Genomic DNA, 16,043 nt, shown 5'->3' on the forward strand with positions numbered 1-16,043 from the left:
AAGAAGGGTTAAAGGAGTAATGGAGTTGACGTTCTGCTAGTTGCCAATTAAACCCTCAGCTATATTGTCATATAAAACACAGGCAGGGGCTTCCCTGGTGGCGCAGTGGTTGAGAGTCCGCCTGCCAATGCAGGGAACACGGGTTCGAGCCCTGGTCCGGGAAGATCCCACATGCCGCGGAGCGGCTGGGCCTGTGAGCCATGGCCACTGAGCCTGCATGTCCGGAGCCTGTGCTCTGCAACAGGAGAGGCCACAGCAGTGAGAGGCCCGGGTATCGTAAAAAAAAAAAAAAAAAAAAAAAAAAAGATGTAAAACACAGGCAGTAAATTGCATCTGTAGCCAAACTGCCCAGGGAAGGTTGTTCCCGGTGACAATCTGGTTTAAGTTGTCTGGCCACCTTGGGAGGGGCCTTGGGATGCCATTGAATCCCTGAAACCAGTCTTGTTTCTCTCAGTCCTGACAGTTATCTGAGTGTCATAGTCCAGACGCCATAATAACAGTAATAATAACAAGAGTGAACATTTCTTAAGAGTTTACTGAGGGCCAGGCTCTGACTTAAATGCACTCCATGCATTATTTCATTGAGGCTCCTAAGACAAAATGTTCAGACCCTGAGGATCCTTGCAGAAGGGAGGACACCAGAAACCTGCCTGCTAAGCAATCAAAATCTGAAAGAGTTTGAGAAAGAGAGGATAAATTCCATAACGCTCTGCCCTTGGGTCATAAAACCAAAAGAACAGACTAGCAGAGACGAAAGATATTTCACATGAGAAGGCAGGGAAAATGCAGCTTTGTGGTTTATTCAATAAATGGGGAAATATGACTTCTGTTTGCTGGTAACCACAAAGAATTGAAAAGTGCAGTTAAAGATTTAGGGGTTAAGGAGAGTGAGAGGGGAGGGTAGTCTTGTTTCTTCCTGATTTGTGTTCTGATTCCAGGGAATTGGGGTTTCCATTACGTAGGGTGCAACTGGATATTTCCTCCATGTTTCATTGCTGGGACCTGGCAAACGGCATTTCCTGGCACTGGGAAGCAGCGAGTCCCGACAGCAGCGAGGTCGAATCCATTTTTGGAGCCAAACGCCAGCATTCGTTTGCAGTGAGTTCAAGGTAGCGCTTCCCTAGAGTGACCTCTAGTGATGACCACAGGAGTTGCCCGATTTTCCAGCCTATGGAAGAATCCCCCTAAAAATATTGGACTCCTTGCGACAACAGAAGCCTCTTCCTTCTTTCCCTCGCTAATTGCCCCGTGGAGGTGATGACAAGTAGGGCTGGCAACATGAGCAAGCTGAAGTCATTCCACTTGCTAATCAAAACCATGAAGTATGCTTTCATGTGAAACACAAAAGCCCTGAATGTTTGAATGTTCCCAACCTTCCGACCGTGGCAGTGATCACCCTGCATTGGAATGAGACACTTGTCCACCTGCCAGGGGTGCAGCCTGGCTGATCACAGGGTGGCAGTGTGCGTTTTCTCTCTAGAGAGGCCTTAAGACTTTATAGGAAAAATAATGGTGATAATCTACAAACTGTTTTGAGATCGTTGGATGGTTGGTAGTATAAGTGTGTCTGCTCAGGAGCCAACAGCTAAAAGATACGTCCTGATGCGTTTTTGTTTTAATCAATTATTTATTTATTTTGAAATTTTATTTATTTTATTTATTTTTGGCTGCGTTGGGTCTTCGTTGCTGATGCATTTTTAATAACTATGGGAAATGGATCCATGTGGGATAGTTAAAATGAACACGGGGAAAACTGAGATGTGTGTCTAAAAGGTTATGACTCAAACATTTTGCAGCACTTTTACAATGCATTATCTTATTTTGCTTATTTGCTATTTTCACAACAACCCTGTTTGGAGATGTATTATTTTCCCCATTTTTTCCCTGGTAAGGAAATTAAGTCACAAACAGGTGATACCACATAACAGAAATTACAGTGACAGAAAGGCTAGCACTGGAACTGCCTCTCTCGCCTTAAATCCTATGTTTATTTATACGCTGTGTCTCCTGGGTCAGTCCTCCCAACCTCAAGCTGGAAACTGGGGTGTCATCCTTCATTCCTCACTCTCACTCACCTCTCACTTTCAACCCAACAGCAAGATGCAACCACGTGTCTCCACAATCCGTTGCTGCAACCTGAGGTTTCTCCCTGCAGTGAAGGTCTCAGGTCTGTCCATCCCCACAGCCCTTCTGTCCATCTCCAACACATCATCCTTGTCCAGGCTCACTTAGATGGTTGAAACACACTTCTGAAATTGTTGTTACATATTTATTTGTTGACTGAGTTGTTGTCCACCTTTCCCCACGGATTATAAGCTCCATGAGAGCAGGAACCTTGTCCTTTTAAATTCACCAAATCACCCCCAGGGCCAACCTCATAACGCGCATTCAATGTGTTTGTGGAATGAATGAGTGAAAGAAAACATGCTAATTCAGCAATTCCACAGCCTATTAAAATACTCATGTCTAGAGCCCAAACCCCAGAGATTTTTTTTTCTTTTCTTTTCTTAAGATTTAATGTAATTAATTAATTATTTATTTTTTGGGCTGTGTTGGGTCTTTGTTGCTGCCTGCAGGCTTTCTCTAGTTGTGGCGAGCAGGGGCTACTCTTCATTGCGGTGCACGGGCTTCTCCTTGCAATGGCTTCTCTTGTTGCGGAGCATGGGCTCTAGGCACGTGGGTTTCAGTAGTTGCGACACGCAGGCTCAGTAGTTGTGGTGTGCAGGCTCGGTAGTTTTGGCTCACGGGCTCTAGAGCGCAGGCTCAGGAGTTGTGGTGCATGGGCTTAGTTGCTCCGCGGCATGTGGGATCTTCCAGGACCAGGGCTCGAACCCGTGTCTGCTGCACTGGCAGGCAGATTCTTAACCACTGCACTACCACGGAAGTCCCAACCCCAGAGATTTTAATTTATCTGGGTTGGGGACAGGTATCAAGATAGTATTTTCTAGGACTTCCCTGGTAGTCCAGTGGGTAAGACTCCTCGCTCCCAGTGCAGGGGGCCTGGGTTCCATCCCTGGTTGGGGAACTAGATCCCGAATTCCGCAACTAAAGATCCCGCATGCAGCAGTGAAGATCCCTTGCACTGCAACTAAGACCCGGTGCAGCCAAATAAATAAATAAATAATTTTTAAAAAGTGTGCAGTTCAGTGGCATTAAGTACATTCATGTCATGGTGCAACCATCACCACCATCCATCTCCAGAACATTTTTCATCTTCCCAAATGGAAACTCTCCCCTCCCCCTCCCCTCAGTCTCTGGTAACCACTATTCAATATTTTTAAATATTCATATTTGTAAATGTTTATAAATATTCATTATATTTTTTTTACAGCCCCCTAGCAGATTTTTTTTTTTTCTTTTGGAGGCTCTGTGTAAGGCTTGCAGTATCTTAGGGACCAGGGATTGAGCCTGGGCCATGGAAGTGAAAGTGCTGAGTTAACCACTGGACCATCAGAGAACTCCCTGCTAGCAGATTCTAACGTAAGGTCAGAATTGAGAACCGTGCACAGACAATCCATCCAGTCCCCTGTCTTTCAGGCCCTTGGCTTCCCTCCTGATTTCCAGCCATCTTTCCCTCCACCCCACCTCAGCCACCCATTGCCATGGTCAGACCCTACAGCCTGTCATCACTACCAGCCACGGCTGACCATCCCCATTTCGAGTGTCCCATTGTCTAAGCCCCATCTTCTATCTTCCCAGCTCCTTTTTACTCTTGTTTCCCCACCCCCACAATCCTCTGGCTCCAGGGAAGCTTTAATCTATTCACCCTACTGTTTTTACACACACACACACACACACACTCTCTCACACTTATTTCTCCCTTTCTTCTCTTTCTTCTTTTTTCATTACGGTTAAATATACATACATAACATAAATTTACTGTTTTAACCATTTTTAAGTGTACAACGCAGTGTGCAACCATCATCACCATCCATAAGGTAAGATAAGAACTTTCTTATCTCTCCAAACTGAAACTCAGTCCCCAACAAATACTCACTTCCCTTCCCCCTTTCTTTTTTGCCTGGCTTAGACTCCAAGACCCATCACTGTATCTGGTGCCTTGCATGCACCCTCCACACCCCGGCCCCTCCCCTCCTCGGTGGTATTGACCTGGCAAATCCCAAACGGGCAAAACCAGGTTCTTCACCTGCCCTGTGTCTGCAACCAGGCAGCTGAATGTAACTTGTTAAAAACAGGCAACCAGGCTGAGTGGCCTCTTTTAAATTTACACTCACAAATCTGAGTGGGACCTTGGCACCACCTGCAGTGTTACCTAAATCGACTTGACCCCCCCAGTCCAAAAGTTCAGTTTCATACCTTCTGATCAAAACAAACCTTCTGCACTCTTTTCCCCCTCCCCCACCTCAGGTGTCAACCCCTTGCATTTAACTGAGAGAACAGAAGCCGTCAGTATAGGAAGACTGCATCTGCCCACCAACACTGCCATCCACCCACCTACATCTGTTTTCACTTATGCCGCTACTTGTCCATGAAAATGGACGAATTGCAAGGACTTTGCTTCTCAATTCTCTTCTCTCTCCTGTATCCTAAAGTTTCCCTCTCTACTAGATAACTCCCTTCAGCACACAAAGCATGCCCTAATAGGTTCTATATTTAAAATCTCTTCCTTGGCCATCCAAATCCCACTCTTTTTAAAAAATTTTATTTTATCGAATATACTTGATTTACAATGTTGTGTTAATTTCTGCTGTACAGCAAAGTGATTCAGTTATACATATATATACATTCTTCTTCATATTCTTTTCTTTTACCTTCTTTCTTTCTTTTTTTTTTTTTTTTTTTTGCCTGCGTTGGGTCTTCCTTGCTGTGCGCGGGCTTTCTCTAGCTGCAGCGAGTGGGGGCTACTCTACATTGCAGTGTACAGGCTTCTCATTGCAGTGGCTTCTCTTGCTGTGGAACACGGGCTCTAAGCGAGTGGGCTTTAGTAGTTGTGTCATGCGGGCTCAGTAGTTGTGGCACACAGGCTTAGTTGCTCCAGGGCATGTGGGATCTTCCTGGACCAAGGATTGAACCCATGTCCCCTGCATTGGCAGGTGGATTCTTAACCACTGCGCCACCAGGTAAGTCCCCATATTCTTTTCCATAATGGTTTATCGCAGGATTTTGAATATAGGTCCCTGTGCTATACAGTAGGACCTTGTTGTTTATCCACCCTATATATAATAGTTTGCATCTGCTAACCCCAAGCTCCCAATCCTTCCCTCCCCCTCTCCCCTCCCCCTTGGCAACCACAAATCTGTTCTCTATGTCTGTGAGTCTGTTTCTGTTTGATAGATAAGTTCATTTATGTCCCATTTTAGATTCCACATATAAGTGATATGGTATTTGTCTTTCTCTGACTTACTTCACTTAGTATAATAATCTCTAGGTCCATTTTTTTTGGATTAATATCTACTATTTATTGGACAATTTGCAAAGCACTGTGCTACACATCACATACATTATTTCAACTGTTTCTCATGGAAGCCCTATGAGGTAGGTATTGTATCCACATCTTACAGAGAACACAACACAAATGCAAATGGCATTATTTCATTCCTTTCTATGGCTGAGTAGTATTCCATTGTATATATGTACCACATCTTCTTTATCCGTTCATCTGTCAATGGACATTTAGGTTGTTTCCATGTCCTGGCTATTGTGAATAGTGCTGCTATGAACATAGGGCTGCATGTGTCTTTTTGAATTATATTGTTTTGTCTGGATATGTAATCCCATAAGTGGGATTGCTGGATCATATGGCAACTCTATTTTTAGGTTGTTTTTTCTTTTTCTGACCATGCCCTGCAGCCTGTGGGATCTTAGTTCCCTGACCAGGGATCGAACCCGGGCCCCCTGCATTGGAAGTGGGGAGTCTTAACTACTGGGCCTCCAGCGAAGTCCCTATTTTTAGTTTTTTGAGGAACCTCCATACTGTTCTCTTAGTTTTTTGAGGAACCTTCATACTGTTCTCATAGTGGCTGCACCAATTTACATTCTCACCAACAGCGTAGGAGGGTTCCCCAAATCCTACTCTTTGCTCTGTTTGATAGCAAAACTCTTACAAAGAATTATCTGTACTTACTGCCTGCACTTCCTTACGTTCCTTACTTCTCTTTCCCCCCAATTCTTTCTCTAATCTCCTCCATCAGACTCTCACCCCACCAGCTATTGAGACTGTTCTTGTCAATATCACCCACAATCTCCATCTCTCTAAATTCAGTGGTTGACTCAGTTTTCACCTTGCCCATCCTCTAGCGATATTGGACATAGCTGCCTATCCCCTCCTTATGGAAACACTTAATTTCACCATCCGGACTTAGTCATAATATCTACCACGTATTGTTATTGTAGGGACTAAATGAAATAACGTACATAAAGCCCTTAGACTTTTTCTGGCCCCGAATTAGTGCTCAGTCCCTGCCAGCTAGTCTTAAATATAATATTTTCATCTTTCATGGGAGGATGGGTTCATGTAATACTTGTCTAATTAAAACTTAGTTTGTAAAAAAAAAAAAAATTAGGGAGTTCACTGGTGGTCCAGTGGTTAAGAATCAGCCTTCCAATGCAGGGGAGGTGGCTTCGATCCCTGGTTGGGGAATTAAGATCCCACATGCCACGGGGTAACTAAGCCTGCACGCCACAACAAAGAGCCCATGTGCCACAATGAAAAATCCCACGTGTCACAACTAAGACCTGACACAACCAAAAATAAATAAATATTTTTTTTAAAAAAAGAAAAAATTAAAAAGCGAAAGGACATCAGAGACTCAAATAAATTTTATTTTATTTATTTATTTATTTATTTTTTTTGCGGTACGCGGGCCTCTCACTGTTGCAGCCTCTCCTGTTGCGGAGCACAGGCTCCGGACGCGCAGGCTCAGCGGCCATGGCTCACGGGCCCAGCCGCTCCGCGGCATGTGGGATCTTCCCGGACTGGGGCACGAACCCGTGTCCCCTGCATCAGCAGGCGGACTCTCAACCACTGCGCCACCAGGGAAGCCCTCAAATAAATTTTTTTTTAATGGGAAATTTTAAGGGAGAAGGAGAGAGAGAGTCTCATATGCAGAATATCTAATTTAAAAAAAATATATAATAAAACCAATATTGGAGAAACTTCCTAGTATTAAAATCGCTAATGCTTCTTTCTCTAAGGCATAGGAACAGTGGGGACATTTCCACCCTTTGGATGCATCACTTGCAATTTAGTTCAGGCCAAAATGGAATTGACTTCATCTCCTTAATGAACAGAACATATTCTAATGAAAGAGCCACATGGAAACTGAAACAGAAGGAATAGAGAAGGGCCACCTTCCTTGAACTGGACTCTGACATTGCTACAGAGAGCTGTCAGGATCAGAGTCCATTTGCTTATCTGGGCTTTTATTTTTAATTTATTTACAATGTGGTGCTAAGAAGTGCCACCCGCCCAGACCTCGACCACACCAATGGGCTTTACTGGCATTTCTCAGCCACAGGCAGCTTAAGACCCAGGGGAGTGCACTGGGGAAAGAGTCCCAAGTTCTCTCCTGCCCATAGCAACTCACATCCTGACTCCTGTAATCAAGGACAATTGGGAAGATCCCAGAATCCCCACGACTCAATTATTCAGTAAGTATTGTCTCTCAAAGCCTGGTCCAAAGACGACCAGGCTAAGAATTACCTGCAGCTGCTTATTTAAAATGCATATTTCTGAGCCCTTCCCAGACCTAATGAGTTGAATATCTCTGGGTCACTGGAGCTTGCATTTTAAACAGGTCTCCAGGCAGTTCTCTTGTGCATTAAAATGTGAGCACTGCTACATTAGAGAAGAATTGTTGGCCCTTTTCTCCATTTTAAAAACTTGCTATTTGGTCTAGAGGGGCCTCAACTTGGTCCTACCTATTAGAATGCCAGCTACTCTTCAAGACAGCTCAGATACTACATCCTCTATGAAGCCTTCCTGGACTCCCTATCCCCAAGTTCTCTCTCCTGGACTCCCTTCACCCTGACTCCAGTGCTCCGAAAGCACTTGTTATGCGGTATTGCATTATGTGGAGTCAGGCTTTATCACCATGGGAGTTTATAAAGTTCTTAGGGACACTGACTTGTAAACATTCATTTTTCTACCCATCCACCATTGTCCCTAGTTCCCAATCTTGCACACAGTGTTCAATAAAAATTAGTCACATAAATGAATATTGTTTGGTAAAACTGATTTGGCGAATGACCAAAGAGAAAAGAGGAGTGACAGCCGAGAGTGTGGAAGGAAGGAGACAGATAAGAAAGAAATCACAGAATTATAGCTGGTTACTATACTATGACTGTCAATGCCTAAGAAAAGTGGAGAGTGAGCAATATTTTAAGAAAAGATAGGATGTTTTGGCATAAATGTCTCTTAGCAATAACCGAGGAAGGGCTCCCCAACAGGCATGCCTCTTCGTTTATCTTTTCTCTTTCCTTCCTCTTTCCTTCTTTCCCTTCCCCTATTCCTCTTTCCAGCATTTCTCATCTACTTCCTCTCCCTTGTTTCCATTTACCTTCTTTTTTAACAGACTTTTTTATGAGAACGTAATTGATTTTCAATATCATGTTAGTTTCAGGTGTCTCCATGTACCTTCTTTAAAACTCCTTCTATCCTCCTACCATACCTTAAGCCAGCCTGTCCTTTGGTTGCTAAACATTAATTACGAGGTGTCGACTGAAAAAAATGCACAACCTAAAGTGAAGAATTATGTTTTATTCAGCGGACTTTCTGAGGACTTCAAGCCCAGGAGATAGGACTCCCAGATCACTCTGAGGGAAGGTGGAGGGGGGGGGAGCCAGAATATATAGGAGTTTTTGCAACAAAGACCAGGTTGTCAGAACATCAAAAGATTACTGTTAATTAAAGAAAACCAGATATCTGCAAGTTAAGGAATTTAGCACTTTTCTGTCTATGGGAAGAGGCAAGAGTCCTGGCTCACTGAAATCATTCCTTTGAAATGCACCTCACCTATCTGGGGCCAGTCTCCGGCTTTCCTCCATCTTGAACCCCCTCAGGGTGCACAGTTGGGGGTGACGGCAGTACCTGAGGGCTTGGCAGTGGGCAGCCTATTTGTCTCCATCATGAGTTCCCTCAGGGCTCACCACTGGGACAGCTATAATGTGATGGCTTGATGGCTGCAACATCCTTTGTTTACTGATATGGCAGGCAATATATTTCATCCACACAGGCATTAGATTAGGTGTGAGAAGCCACGAAAACAAAACATGGTTCCTGTCCTTGAGGAACTTGTGGTCTAAAGGGGAGAAGGACAAGCAAGCAGATGGCTCACATATGGTCTTAAGAAAACAGGAATGATGGAGTTGCCAAGGGTGCTATGAGAACACATTGGAGGGACCAGAGCATCATGGGAGGCTTCCTGGTGGACGTGGCACTGCGTTAAGATTTGGAGGACAGACAGGAGCCAGGCGATGGCAGGGAAGGCAGGGAGAGGAGGCATTCTAGCCCAAAGGGGCAGTATGCACAAAAACTTGAAGGTAAGAGAATTGTACAGTCATTCAGGAAGCTTCAAGTCATCCAGAAGAGTAGCGGAGGGCTTGGCAGTAGAAGAGTTGAAAGGGCTGAGGCTGGAGTTGCTGGCAGGGGCCAGCCACGAGGGCCATGTGGGGCATGCTAAGGGCCTCCTCTGTGACCCCCTGATTTGATTTGTATTTCAGAGAGCCCACTCTGGCTGCATTGTAGTGACTTGGAAGGGGGCAGGATGATCGGTGAGCCCCCCAGGAAGGATGATGGTGTGTGGACCAGGTCAGGTGATGGAAATGGAGTCAGGAGGTAGAGGAAGGGAAGTCACAGGACTTGGTGTCCCGGTGGTAGGCTCAGCATCAGAGGCCACCCTCAAAACTTGAGAGGTGTGCTAGAGCAGAGGAGATTCTAAGATAAGAACTTCCAAGATCAATTGAGCAGGTGGGAGTAGAATTTCAATGACCAATTTTGGTTGTCACTGGCTGTCTGGTTCTTTCCCACTAAAGAAAAACTCAGAACAGTGGGCTCAGGGGAGGTGCCTGAGATGGGCTTTCAAGGTTCAGTCAATGCCAGGGCAGTGTCCAGTTCTGACCGGCAGGTGGCATCACCACAACTCACGGAAAGCAAAGTGAGAAACCCTTTCCGACGACTCAAAATAACCGCAAACCCCAACCGAAAAGAGAGCCGTTTTGGTGATTAATTTCTGCATTCCAAAGCGACTGATGTGGCCAATTTGTAATTAGCAAGTTTTGCTACAGTTGAAACAGCTTTTCATACCAGGGAGTGGCTTGCACCTCAAAATTTGCCTCTTGCTCCGATTTCTTTTTGCTATTTAACACACATTCTAAATATTACTGCTTCTAGTGTGGATTTTTTCTCTACATGGAATGATCTTGGGCAGCACTCTCTCAAGTTTCTGAGTCTGTGTCTGCATAGAGGAGTTTTTAATCGAAGAGACAATGTAACAGATGTTGAAGGTTTTTTTTAAGTCATCCCCAATCGCTTCATTTCAACACGATTATTTTTACTTTTAAATGTTCCCTTCCAAATCTGGTCCATAGGCATATATTTTCACATAGACATACTCAGAGTCTGTTTTATCAGTTTTGAAAGGAAGCGCATCGTTTTTTTTTCCTTTTCCCTTAGGTATCTAGTCTCTTCTGAGATCTCACCCACTTCCTTAGCTTCAAATATCACATTCGCACAGAAAGGCAGCCACATCTTTATCTCTAGTTAACCTCCGGTATTTATTCATCCATCCCTCCCGCCATCCATTAATTCACTCCAGGCACTGTGCTGGGGGCTGGGAATACAAATGTGAGAAGGTGTGGTCCTGTTTGGGAGCTTGTAGAGCATTTGGTGGTGGATGGGGGAGAGGGGAGAGTGAACAAACCATTATGCAGCAGTGAGATTGGAGGTCCAGTGGGAATTTTGAGGAAGAAACCTTAAAACTGACTTGGGGGCCTAAAGAAGGGGAGAAGACGAACTGAGCAGAGGAAACTGAACATGCAAAGATACAGACACTCAAAAGATCATGACACCTTCTGGAAACCACAGTGGTTTAGAATTGGTGGAGTGTGTGTTGGCCAGAGACCGAGAGAGTGGGGCTGGCAGGCAGCGGCCAGATCCATGAGGGTCTTGCACAGATCTTAGGACATTATCTTGTAGATGATAAATAGCTTAGTTCCAATTGATTTTTCACTCTGCAGCTAGAGTGTGAATGTATTTTGCAGATGAAAAGCTGACCACAGCCCACCCCTGCTTCAGTATCTCATAGAATCAAGTGGCAAGCGGGATCTTAGTTCCCTGACCAGGGATCAAGCCTGTGGAAGTGTGGAGTCCTAACCATTGGACGCCAGGGAAGTACTTCATGTCCCTAGTTTTTAGCAGCACTGGAAAGGCCCAGCATACCCCTCTCCAAATGCTTCACCCGTGTGCCACGTTCTTCATCCCAGCTGTAAATGGCTTCCTGGAGTTCTCTCTTACTGTCTGGCCTTTCCACATGCTGTACCCTCTCCTGGAATACTCTTTTCCTCTCAGGCTAACAGAGTCTCAGTTGAAACCTCCCTCCTCAGTCTTCCCTGATCCTGGACTAGGTCAGGTCCCCTGCTGTGTGCTCCCAAAGCTGCCAGTCCTGAGAGCGTTATATTCTCAGCGGTATGTCTTCCCCTTCAGACTGCGAGCTCTGTGACAGGTTATCCTGCTGTTTCCAGAGCAGATGCTCAGCTAATACTGTGGAGAGGAAGAATGAATGCATTGAGCTTCTGGACAGTGTACTGGATATTTCTACCTGCATGTCTCCCAGAATGATGAACCCTACATTTCCCAGACTGCGGCATCATCATCTTCTTACCTGTCCCTTCCCTGTACATGCCCTGCCCCACCACTTCCTGCCCAGTCAGCTCCGCCCCCCTTAAAAATATATTTATTTATTTATTTGGCTGCACTGGGTCTTAGTTGCGACATGCAGGATCTTTAGCTGCGGCATGCAAACTCAGTTGCAGCATGTGGGATCTAATTCCCTGTTGAGGGATTGAACTGGGCCCCCTGCACTGGGAGCACGGAGTCTTAGCCACTGGACCACCAGCGAAGTCCCAGCTCCTCCTCTTTATTTTATTTTATTTTTTTTGCGGTACGCGGGCCTCTCGCTGTTGTGGCCTCTCCCGCCGCGGAGCACAGGCTCCGGACGCGCAGGCTCAGCGGCCATGGCTCACGGGCCCAGCCGCTCCGCGGCACGCGGGATCCTCTTGGACCGGGGCACGAACCCGCGTCCCCCGCATCGGCAGGCGGACTCCCAACCACTGCGCCACCAGGGAAGCCCCCTATTTGTTATTTTTTTATAACATCTTTACTGGAGTATAATTGCTTTACAATGGTGTGTTAGTTTCTGCTGTATAACAAAGTGAATCAGCTATACATAAACATACATCCCCATATCTCCTCCTTCTTGTGTCTCCTTCCCACCCTCCCTATCCCACCCTTCTAGGTGGACACAAAGCACCGATCTGTCCTGTTTTAGAAGTAAGGAAGCTGAGATCCAGACTAACTGGCGACATGGCTGGTGAGTGGCAGTCAGGATTGGAACACAGTTTTCTAGGCTTTAATCCATCCTTCCTCTATGGGGTGGATTCATCCGGGCCCCTGTGCCGTGGAACCTGGCACAGTGCCTCTGTCTGCTTTTCCCCATGCTGCCATCTGCCTGCCTATGGGGTTGCCTCTGACAGCCCAGCATTGTTGGGCAGTATTCTGGAAAGCCCCCCCCCCCAACTCATCCTTTACAAACTCCCATTTTGACCACATCCGCAAAGTTCCAGCTGTCTGGCTCCGCCCTGAATCCTGGTGTTTATGCTGATTTGGAAATTGGAATCGGTAGGCTAACTGTGGCTCTGCTGGTGGACTTTCACTTGGAAGGAACTGGCTCTTCATCCTGGGTGGTTTCCAGCAGGAATCTCCCTCTGCACTTCCTACCTGTGGAACCTAATCTCCATTTTTAACACAAGGCCTCTTGGATGTTGTGCACCGACTTTGACACCGGTGTGCAGTTAACCAGTGTTTACTGGAGGAGAGGCTCAGCAATGGAAAGGATCAGAGCTCCCCAGTCCTCATTCAGTGTTTTTCAGTTGATTAATGAAATGTGACTTGTGTTCTTCCTATTATCCAGCTCTAAAATGATATAATAATGTGTTAACTTTTGTGAGGTACCATATATACGTGTTGCTACAGTATCGACATTCCTTACAGGAAAGCTGTTGTAAAAGTCCAGAGTCCAAAAGTAGTGAAGACTGTTGCCTGGATATTAGCAAATTTCAAGAACTTAACTTCCAGGCAGCACAGTTTAAAAGGGATTTTTCTCTTCTGTCTCAGGAAATATGGCCACAACATTTTCTTAAGAGAATCTGGCATTCTTGGGGAATTTTTAATCTCAGAGAGACCAGTGTAGTTGTAGTTGGGGAAGGTTGCTGGGCTGTGAATGGGGACGAAGCACAGGGAAATGGGCAGTTTTCCAGCCTTGGTTTCTTTTTTTTTTTAGCGGTACGCAGGCCTCTCACTGTTGTGGCTTCTCCCGTTGTGGAGCACAGGCTCCGGACGCGCAGGCTCAGCGGCCATGGCTCACGGGCCCAGCTGCTCCGCGGCATGTGGGATCCTCCCGGACCGGGGCACGAACCCGTGTCCCCTGCATCGACAGGCGGACTCTCAACCACTGCGCCACCAGGGAAGCCCCAGCCTTGGTTTCATATCAACAAGCAGGAGTCCTTACTGCCCTACATGGTGGGAGTCCTGGCAGAAATCCTCTGCAACTGCAAAAAGACAAAATCCACTTGGAAGGTAAAGCAGCAGCAAAAGGGCTTCGGTTCTAATTACAGAGTTGTCAGGTTGAAGAAAAATGGCTGCGGGATAACAGGGAGATGAAAAATTTGGTTCTTAGTACAGTGGGTTTTCCTTGGGAAGCTTTAGTTCTTGATTCAACTTCTTACGCAGGTGTGGATCAACCGTGTCTTCCTTTGTGCTCTTTCTCCAGCTGTTTTGTAGATTAGCTGATGAACCATTTCCTGGTTTTTCAGAAGTTGGTAGAGGTCCTTGCTGTTCTTGTACTTATTTGCTCGTTTGTTCCTTTATACATTTGTTTATTCACTACGTATTTTGAAAGTGTTTTTGCATTGACAGAAAATACAGAGACAAGCCCTGTTTTGTCACTCAGACCTGCTGGTTTGGATTCCTTTCACCTCTCTTCTCTGCTGATAGTGAGGGAAAGGGTCCTGCTAGTGTTGGAGGGTCTCCTGCAGAGGCGGGGTGTGGCTGTGTGTCACTGTGAGGGCAAGGACACTGGCCCCATCTCCTCCTCTTGACTGGCAAATTTGTCTGCTGTTCTCCCCATTCAAAACAAAGAACTGGGCCTCCCTGGTGGCGCAGTGGTTGAGAGTCCGCCTGCCGATGCAGGGGATACGGGTTCGTGCCCCGGTCTGGGAGGATCCCATATGCCGCGGAGCGGCTGGGCCCGTGAGCCATGGCCGCTGGGCCTGCGCATCCGGAGCCTGTGCTCCGCAACGGGGGAGGCCACAACAGTGAGAGGCCCGCATACCGCAAAAAAAAAAAAAACAAAAAAAAACAAAAAAAAACAAAGAACTGCAACTTTTCCCTCACTTCCTTCTCCTCTGTGCTCAGCAGCTAAATCCTTCCCTTTCATTTCTTTTTTTTTTTTCTGGCCACCATTCTAGAACAAAATATCAAAGTGAGGGAAAAATATGGGTTTTAGAATAAGACAGGCCTAGGCTCAAATCTCAGATCTACTATATTTGGGTTTCCTTGGGTAAGTTTCTAACCTCTTTAAGCCTCAGTTTCCCAGTCTGTAAAATGGGGATATTATCCACTGTAGAAACACTATGACTTTAGTTACATCGGGTGGTGAATAGATGGTCCTCTTGTTATTTTCACCTCATGTCAGGCATCTCTTGCTCAAAAACCTTCAGAGGTTGTTACTTGTCAATGAAGCCTAAACTGTACATTTTGGTCTTGCCTCTCATTATTCCTCCCCGTAAATCCTAATCTCTGGCCAATCTGAAATATTGGCTGACTCCATCCCTCTTTCCTCTCTGCTTTCATGTTGCAGTTCAAACACCAAGTTCTCCCTGATTACCTGAGCACCAAGTAACTGGCTCCCTCCTCTGCAGTCCTGTATGTAGTTCAATGGCACTTAGGGCCAACTGTTTTGCCTTGCAGACTAGGCAACTCTCCTCTAGATGACAAATTGCTGAAAGCAGAGGCTTTGTTGGGTTCATCTATCACCCTGCATAGTGCCTTACATGCAGCTGATGTGAAAGAACAATTCATTCTCCTTATTTCAATGGGCTTGTTTTCTCTATAGAATCAGATGTTTGGTTATTCTCACCTCTAACTATTTTGTTGGCTTCCAGGAAGCACCTTACCATTAGATGCTCTGTTCTCTCCTTTAACTGGAAAGAGCTTTTGGAACTGAAAAATAAAGAGTTACTCCTACAAGCCTCATCTTCTGCCACTCCCCGGTTACGAATCGAACTACTTAGCATTGCACAGAACTCGACTCTCACACCTCCGTTCCTTCGTACGTGCGTGACGTTCCCTTCACCTGGAATGCTCTTACCCCTGCTTCTCTGGCGAACTCCTACACATCCTCCAAGACTCGGCTCAGACGTCACCACAATCACCTTCTTTGGGTAGGCTTTTCTGAGATGGGCAGAGTAGTGCCCCCCTCCCCAACTTTTTAGCTTCCTCAGCACTCTCCAAATAATTCTAACAGGACTTAGGGTATAATTTGTTTACTTTTCTTCCACTCTTCTGGAGTGTAGAATCTAGACCCTGAATTCCTTGAGGGCCAGGATTTCTGTTTGTCGTTGTACCTTCTACGCTTCTACGTTGTACGCTTTTACGCTTAGCATGTATTAGGCGCTTGATTCAATCTATGAGCGACTGTGTTAATTCATCTAATACTGTTTGTTTGGACCGGATTCTCAAATATTTCAAGACCTGGTCCTCTATTTGGAGTGCTTCACGCTGGAGGGAGACTCTCCCTCCAACCCCC

The sequence above is a fragment of the Mesoplodon mirus genome (genome assembly GCF_964341445.2).
Source record: "Mesoplodon mirus genome assembly, chromosome: 18".
NCBI classification, from domain to species: Eukaryota; Metazoa; Chordata; class Mammalia; order Artiodactyla; family Ziphiidae; genus Mesoplodon; species Mesoplodon mirus.